Here is a 9,670-nt window from a genome sequence, read left to right as displayed (position 1 = left end):
ACATAACCATCTTTGATCAACGAGCTAGTCAAGTAGAGGCATACTAGTGACACTCTGTTTGTCTATGTATTCACACATGTATTATGTTTCTGGTTAATACAATTCTAGCATGAATAATAAACATGTATCATGATATAAGGAAATAAATAATAACTTTATTATTGCCTCTAGGGCATATTTCCTTCACGGGACCCTCCCGGTGGTCCCGGTACGTTACCAATAGCACCCGAAACTTTTTCGGTGACCAAAACGGGACTTCCCATATATAAATCCTTACCTCCGGACCATTCAGGAACTCCTCGTGACGTCTGGGATCTCATCCGGGACTCCGAACAACATTCGGTAACCGCGTACATACTTTCCCTATAACCCTAGCATCATCAAACCTTAAGTATGTAGACCCTACGGGCTCGGGAGTCATGCAGACATGGCCGAGACAACTCTCCGGTCAATAACCAACAGCGGGATCTGGATACCCATGTTGGCTGCCACATGTTCCACGATGATCTCATCGGATGAACCACGATGCCAAGGATTCAATCAATCCCGTATACAATTCCCTTTGTCTATCGGTACGATACTTTCCCGAGATTCGATCGTTGGTATCCCGATACCTTGTTCAATCTCGTTACCGGCAAGTCTCTTTACTCGTTCCGTAACACATCATCCCGTGATCAACTCCTTGGTCACATTGTGCACATTATGATGATGTCCTACCGAGTGGGCCCAGAGATACCTCTCCGTTACACGGAGTGACAAATCCCAGTCTCGATTCGTGCCAACCCAACAGACACTTTCGGAGATACCCGTAGTGCACATTTATAGCCACCCAGTTACGTTGTGACGTTTGGCACACCCAAAGCACTCCTACGGTATCCGGGAGTTGCACAATCTCATGGTCTAAGGAAATGATACTTGACATTAGAAAAGATTTAGCATACGAACTACACGATCTTGTGCTAGGCTTAGGATTGGGTCTTGTCCATCACATCATTCTCCTAATGATGTGATCCCATTATCAACGACATCCAATGTCCATGGTCAGGAAACCGTAACCATCTATTGATCAACGAGCTAATAACTAGAGGCTTACTAGGGACATGGTGTTGTCTATGTATCCACACATGTATCTGAGTTTCCTATCAATACAATTCTAGCATGGATAATAAACGATTATCATGAACAATGAAATATAATATAATAATAACTAATTTATTATTGCCTCTAGGGCATATTTCCAACAAATACAGGGGTGCCGCACACCCCCTATGTTTCACCAACGAGGTGCTGGACCATGAATTTCCAAAGGGATTCAAACCCGTGAACATAGAGGCGTACGACGGAACAACATACCCTGGGGTCTGGATTGAGGACTACATCCTCCATATCCATATGGCTCGAGGAGACGATCTCCACGCCATCAAGTACTTACCCCTCAAGCTCAAAGGGCCAGCTCGGCACTGGCTTAAAAGTCTCTCGGAAAACTCCATCGGAAGCTGGGAAGAGCTCAAAGACGCTTTTCGGTCAAATTTTCAAGGGACCTATGTCCGACCACCGGATGCAGACGATTTAAGTCATATAACTCAATAGCCCGGTGAGTCAGCCCGAAAACTTTGGAACAGGTTCCTCACTAAAAAGAACCAAATAGTCGACTGTCCAGACGCCGAAGCCTTAGCAGCTTTCAAGCATAGCGTTCGAGACGAATGGCTTGCCAGACACCTCGGCCAAGAAAAGCCGAGAACAATGGCAGCATTAACAAGTTTCATGACCCGCTTTTGCGTGGGAGAGGATAGCTGGTTAGCCCGATGCATCACCAGCGACCCAAGTACATCTGAAGTCAGGGATGGAAACGGGAAATCACGACGCAGCAAAAATAAGCACCGGAATAAAGAAGACAGCCCGAAGAGCACGGTGGTAAACGCCGGATTCAGAAGCTCTCGGCCAGGTCAGCAAAAGCCGCCCTCCAAAGGCAACAGAGACGAACTGTCCAGCCTAAACCAGATTCTGGATAAAATATGTCAGATCCACAGCACCCCCGATAAACCTGCAAATCATACCCACAGAGAATGTTGGGTTTTCAAACAGTCCAGCAAGCTCAACGCCGAACACAAGGGGCAGGATACACCAAGCGAAGACGAGGACGAGCCTCGCAAGCAAAACACAGGGGAACAGAAGAAGTTCCCACCAGAAGTCAAAACAGTCAACGTGTTACACGTGATAAAGGGGAGAAATGAAGTGGCACCCCTAGAGAAACATGCCCCAGGGCCTTTTACCGTAGAGCTCCGCCACTGGTCGTCCCAACCAATCACCTTCGACCATCGGGATTACTCGGCAAGTATCCAGCGTGTAGGACGGGCTGCCTTGGTATTAGATCCAATAATTGACGGATACCACTTCACACGAGTCCTGATGGACGACGGCAGTAGTTTAAATCTGATATATCAGGACACGGTCCGCAAAATGGGAATAGACCCAACAAAACTTTGTCGCAGCAATGCTACCTTTAAAGGAGTAACGCCAGGCCTAGAGGCTCATTGAAAGAGCTCCCTGCTACTAGAGGTTATATTCGGCTTCCACGAGCAAAACATGATCAGCACCAAAGCTCCATGGGTGTTAGAATCATTACTGTGTAATCTAGATTATTGACTCCAGTGCAAGTGGGAGACTGAAGGAAATATGCCCTAGAGGCAATAATAATGTTATTATTTTATTTCCTTATATCATGATAAATGTTTATTATTCATGCTAGAATTGTATTATCCGGAAACATAATACTTGTGTGAATACATAGACAAACCAAACTTCACTAGTATGCCTCTACTTGACTAGCTCGTTAATCGAAGATGGTTATGTTTTCTAACCATAGACATGTGTTGTCATTTGATTAATGGGATCACATCATTAGGAGAATGATGTGATTGACATGACCCATTCCAATTAGCTTAGCACCCGATCGTTTAGTATGTTGCTATTGCTTTCTTCATGACTTATACATGTTCCTATGATTATGAGATTATGCAACTCCCGTTTACCGGAGGAACACTTTGTGTGCTACCAAACGTCACAACATAACTGGGTGATTATAAAGGAGCTCTACAGGTGTCTCCAAAGGTGAATGTTGGGTTGGCGTATTTCGAGATTAGGATTTGTCACTCCGATTGTCGGAGAGGTATCTCTGGGCCCTCTCGGTAATGCACATCACATAAGCCTTGCAAGCATTACAACTAATGAATTAGTTGCAAGATGATGTATTACGAAATGAGTAAAGAGACTTGCCAGTAACGAGATTGAACTAGGTATTGAGATACTGACGGTCGAATCTCGGGCAAGTAACATACCGATGACAAAGGAAACAACATATGTTGTTATGCGGTCTGACCGATAAAAGATCTTCGTAGAATATGTAGGAGCCAATATGAGCATCCAGTTTCCGCTATTGGTTATTGACCGAAGACGTGTCTCGGTCATGTCTACATTGTTCTCGAACCCATAGGGTCCGCACGCTTAAGGTTTCGATGACAGTTATATTATGAGTTTATGCATTTTGATGTACCGAAGTTTGTTCGGAGTCCCGGATGTGATCACGGACATGACGAGGAGTCTCGAAATGGTCGAGACATAAAGATTGATATATTGGAAGCCTATATTTGGATATCGGAAGTGTTCCTGGTGAAATCGGGATTTTACCGGAGTACCGGGAGGTTACCAGAACCCCCCAGGAGGTATATGGGCCTTAGTGGGCTTTATTGGAAGAGAGGAGAGGTGGCCAGGGCTGGGCCGCGCGCCCCTCCCCCCCCCCTAGTCCGAATAGGACAAGGAGAGGGGGCCGGCGCCCCCCTTCCTTTTCTCTCTCCTCTTTCCCCCTTCCTGAATGCTATTCCAACTAGGAAAGGGGGGAATCCTACTCCCGGTGGGAGTAGGACTCCTCCTGGCGCGCCCTCCTCCTGGACGGCCGTACCTCCCCTTGCTCCTTTATATACGGGGGCAGGGGGCACCCCTAGACACACAAGTTGATCCAGGTGATCATATTCTTAGCCGTGTGCGGTGCCCCCTTCCACCATAATCCTCGATAATATTGTAGCGGTGCTTAGGCGAAGCCCTGCAATGGTAGAACATCAAGATCGTCACCACGCTGTCATGCTGACGGAACTCGTCCCCGACACTTTGCTGGATCGGAGTCCGGGGATCGTCATCGAGCTGAACGTGTGCTAGAACTCGGAGGTACCGTAGTTTCGGTGCTTGATCGGTCGGGCCGTGAAGATGTACGACAACATCAATCGCGTTGTGCTAACGCTTCCGCTGTCGGTCTACAAGGGCACGTAGATCACACTCTCCCCTCTTGTTGCTATGCATCACCATGATCTTGCGTGTGCGTAGGAAATTTTTTTAAATTACTACGTTACCCAACAACGGCCGCATAGGAGGCATCATAATACTTTCGGGCAAAAGTATAAATACAGCATTAATAAATTTAATAAAACATTGTTTTTACAATGGGAATACATGTCACTCAAACATAATATTCTCCGAGCACTAGGCCTCTAACGAACGAGCGCCTTCAAGAACTTCTTCAAAATAGTGCTCGGCAGCCACTCAGCCTATGGCCGAACCCTGCGCCGCGACAGTGGTGGCATCCATCTCCGCCCAGTATGTTTTGACACGGGCAAGGGCCATCCGCGAGCCTTCTATGCACGCCGACCTCTTCATCGCATTAATGCACGGCACCGCACCAAGGAACTGCTCCACCAAGCTAAAATAGTTGTTCGGCTTTGGCCTTTCCGGCCACAGATGATCCACAACAGACCTCATGGCGAGTTCGGACAATCTATTCAGCTCGGCCCATTCGGCAAGCTGATCAGTCAGGGAAAGCGGGCGCTCTGGAACGTTAAATTGCGACCAGAATAGTTTGTCCACTTCACGATCTGTTTGATCTCGGAAGTATTCGGCCGCATCAACAGCACTCGCCGCCAAGTCCAGACACATGTCTGCCGAACTCCATAGCCGATCCAGAGGGGCATACCGAGGATCCCCAAACTTCCTCCGCAGCATAAAGGGCTTCCCAGCCACAATATCCCCGGCTTCACGAAGTTCCTCCTTCTTCGCTCTCATTGCAGAGCGGGTGTCCTTGGTCGCCATCGTGGCCTTTTCCAGGTACGTCGCCTTCGCCCGGTTTTCTTCTTCAAGAAGCTGGCAGCGGTCGGTAGTATCTTTTAACTTTACAGTCATCTTGGCTATTTTTTCTTTGCTCTCGCTATGCACGGCCTTCTCGGCTCTCAACTCTTCGGCCGCCTTCAAAGCGGCCGCATTACTACTCGTTGCTTGCTCCTTCGCTCGGGCAAGCTCCGCCCGCAGGGCCTCCAGGGTGGTAGCTCCATCTGCAGTCACAACATATTAAAGATACTGGCATCATGCTGCTCTTACTATGTGACATTCACCAGAAACATCACCTACCCTGTGCCTCATCAAGCCACTTGTTAACAAGCTCGATGTCGGCATCCGCCGCATCCAATTGCCGCTTTAGTTCGGCAACCCCATCAGCCCGGCTAGCCACCGGAGCTTCAGCCACCTGCACATAAAGGCGATCTGGTTATTACCTGGGACTACGATCCTCTGTTTGCCGCCGTTCTCGACGACAACCAGAGTCTCAGGGGCTACTATCTACACAGGGCACACCTAAAAATGTGCGGTACTATCACAAATGTATATCATTTCACGTACCTCAAAGCCCGTCAGTAGACTCATAAAGGCTTCATGCAACCCGCTTTCGGCGGACGAAATCCTTTCAATCACCGTACCCATCAATGTACGGTGCTCTTCTGAGATAGTCGCTCGCTCTAGCAGACCCTTCAGTACGTCCGACCGCATACCAGATGGTGTCGGACTCTTTTGATTGCTCTCTTCAAGAGCCGGATACTGGGGACTTCGGGTGGCCATAGGATTACTTTCTGGCCTTGCCGGATCAGGAAAAACCCTCCGTGACGACACTTCAAGGTTGCCCGCTTCTTGAGCTGGGGAGTCCGGGGGAGGCGTTTCGCTCTCCATCATCTCCGGAAGAAGATCCCCGAAGACGAGCTCTGCTGAGAAGGGCTAAGATCCGAACTACAAGATAAATGCTCCAGTTATTTTCCTCAGAGGTAAGGTAGTATATCTTCACTATTAAGTGATTTTTGATTACTTACAGCTCGTTAGAGGGCTGATCCCCGCGAGGACTTTGTGCGGCAGGAGCACCCTCCGAGGCAGGACCCTTTGGTGGAGATTTCTTCTCCTGTTTGGAAACCTTGGTTTTCGGATCTTCAGGGGTAGTCCTTTTCCTTCCCCGGGGCGGCAGAATGTCAGATTCTTCCCCTTGGTTATCCTCCCTCATGGAGGCGCTCATTCCCTCAGTTGGAATAGGTAGTGGTGGAGGCCCGCTTTCGCCCTCTTTATTCCCCCCTTCATCTTCCTTTGAGGGCACCGAGCAAGGTGCTGGCTCGAGCAACTTTTCCAGCACCGGATTGTCCAAGCCTTCAGGAAGGGGGGCCGAACATCGGATCATCTTCGCCTTTGTTATCTAGTCCTGGTCGAAGAGCGATTCTTCAGAATGATGTCATGATAAATAAAAAGACGGTGTGTTCGGCCATGGGATTACTTACTTGGGCTGCGATGCAGTTGCTGCCCAGGCCCACGTCCTCGGTAGTGTCTGGACACTCCACTTGGGGTCCGAAGAATGATTTATACATCTCCTCGTGCGCTAGGCCGAGGAAATTATGAATAATGTGCGGTCCTTCCGGGTTGAATTCCCACATGCGGAGGGGCCGGCGTTTGCAAGGCTGGACTCGACGAACCAGCATAACTTGCATTACCATAACCAAACTGAAATCTTCCTCGAAGAGATCTCGGATGCAGCTCTGCAGAATGGGCACGTCCTTGGCTGGACCCCAGCTCAGTCCCCTGCTGATCCATGACATCAGTTGTGGTGGAGGGCCTGAGCGAAAGGTGGGGGAAGCTACCCACTTGGCACTTATGGGAGCTGTGACGTAAAACCACTCCCGTTGCCATAATCCGGACACCTCTGGAAAGGAACCCTTTGGCCATGGAGCGCCAGCGATCTTGCTTATTAATGCGCCTCCGCACGCTGCGTGCTGCCCCTCGACCATCTTCGGCTTCACATCAAAGGTCTTGAGCCACAGGCCGAAGTGAGGGGTAATGCGGAGGAAGCCCTCACATACGACAATAAATGTCGAGATGTGAAGAAGGGAATCCGGGGCCAGATCGTGAAAATCTAGCCCGTAATAGGACATCAGACCCCTAACAAAGGGATCCAGGGTGAGGCCTAGTCCTCGGAGGAAGTGGGAGATGAACACGACGTTCTTGTTGGGTTCGGGAGTAGGGACGACCTACCCTCGGGCAGGCAGCCGATGCGGAACTTCGGCAGTCAGGTATCTGGCCTCCCTCAACTTCTTGATATCCTCCTCCGTGACGGAGGAAGGTATCCACCGGCCTTGAAGGCTGGATCCGGACATGATTGAAGGTCCGAAGCACCTGACCTGGGCTTTGGGTGTTATAACTCAAGGCGGGGGAAGGGTTCGATTGAGCACGGGAGGGAAAAAAGTAAAGGCCTTTCCCTTTATAAAGAGGGTGAATATCAAGCGTCCTCCTCGTGGCTGTTTGGGACTTGCCTAAAATCTAGGAGTCCTAGGCACGGTTGGGTTACCCACGTCCGTATTGATGAGAATCCCGTAATAAGGGGGACACGATCTCTGCTTTGACAAGACGTGTCAAGAAACCGCCTCGCGTTATGTGCGGGGCTAGTTAAAGAAAAATGGTTCGAATAATCACCGGGCCATGGCATGATGTCACGTTGCCAAAACGTGTCAGCAGATTAGATTTGCGGAAATATTATTCTCTCTATGGTGGTATGTGGAACTTATTTTGCAGGGTCGGACACTATCTTTGTATTCAAACTCATTCTGTGGTGTATTCGGAAGATGAACCCGCCTTGCAATGCCGAAGACAATAACTGCGCGCCGGACTCATCGTCATTGAAGCCTGGTTCAGGGGCTACTGAGGAAGTCCTGGATTAGGGGGTCTCCGGACAGCCGGACTATATCCTTTGTCTGGACTGTTGGACTATGAAGATACAAGATTGAAGACTTCGTCTCGTGTCTGGATGTGACTCTACTTGGCATGGAAGGCAAGCTAGGCAATACGAATATGTATATCTCCTCCTTTGTAACCGACCTTGTGTAACCCTAGCCCCCTCCGGTGTCTATATAAACCGGAGGGTTTTAGTCCGTAGGACAACATACAATCATATCATAGGCTAGCTTCTAGGGTTTAGCCTCTCCGATCTCATGGTAGATCAACTCTTGTACTACTCATATTATCAAGAATAAATCAAGCAGGACGTAGGGTTTTACCTCCATCAAGAGGGCCCGAACCTGGGTAAAACGTCGTGTCCCCTGCCTCCTGTTACCATCCGCCTTAGACGCACAGTTCGGGACCCCCTACCCGAGATCCGCCGGTTTTGACACCGACATGGGGCCATGAGAAACAGGTCGAGGGCCCTCTTTGCCGAGAGCCACGCTCTGCAAACCGAGCCAATAGGGGAGGGCCACGTCACTTCTTCTAAAAGCCGTGAAAACACTTTGCCGAGAGCCACCGTCGGCAATCCTTTTTCGTTTACCGAGAGGCCTCTCGGTAAAGTTGCCAGGAGGGCTACAGGTTATTATCCTTTACCGAGAGGCCTCTCGGTAAAGTTGCCGAGAGGCCTCTCGGTAAAGGGTGCATTCTGGTCCAGTTTCACAGTCATTGCCGAGAGCGGCCCTCGGCAATGGTGTGCCCAGGAGCCTTTTTTCCCTGTTTCAGTTTCTTTCCTACAGCGAAACATATACAACAGCATATAGTTCATCACACATAGAACATGTCACATATAGGCATCACTGAACAAAAGAAGCAATGATTTATTCTGAAAAACATTCCACACAAAAGCAATAGACGACAAGTTTACAAGTCTCAAGATGCAAGAGTTCTCAACATACAAGGAACAGTTTCAAACATAACATAACATGAAGTTCACGCAATTTTGGAGATCGGAGTGATAACATCAACATTAGAAGGCATCATTCCGTTTGTTGCCCCAACTCCATCAACCGGAGTGATAACATCAACATTAGAAGGCATCATTCCCTTTGCTGCCCCAACTCCACCAACTTGAGGTGGAACTACCGGAACATTGTTCGACCCTTGTGATGGGTTGAGCTGTGATGGATTGACCCAATAGTGAGATGAATGCATATGGTAATGCCGAAAATGGTGATAGAAATAGTTTGAACGAAACTCACAATGTTCCACTCTGGCGTCGGTGGCATCTTTGGCACTGGTTGGCCTTGCATGGAATAAAGATGGGCCGCCATATGTTGTAAAGACTTCACTAGATCATCTTGTGCCTTCAGCTTGGTCCGGTTTTCATCTCGTTCTTTCTCGGTGTCAATCGCGAGATGACAGACCAAGTCTAGACTCGTTCTGTCACGGGATCACCCACCGAAGATTCTGCCTCGGGGACGGACGCAGCCGGTCCTCGACGTTCCCGCCCGTGTGTGTGGTTTGTGAGGCACGTGCCACGTCAAGGACGTACATTGCTTATTCAAATAGCACACTACCCCTGCATGCATATGCATGGGCCACACGC

Source organism: Triticum dicoccoides, chromosome 2A, assembly GCF_002162155.2.
Source record: "Triticum dicoccoides isolate Atlit2015 ecotype Zavitan chromosome 2A, WEW_v2.0, whole genome shotgun sequence".
In the NCBI taxonomy this organism is placed as follows: Eukaryota; Viridiplantae; Streptophyta; class Magnoliopsida; order Poales; family Poaceae; genus Triticum; species Triticum dicoccoides.
This window is presented reverse-complemented; position numbering follows the sequence as displayed.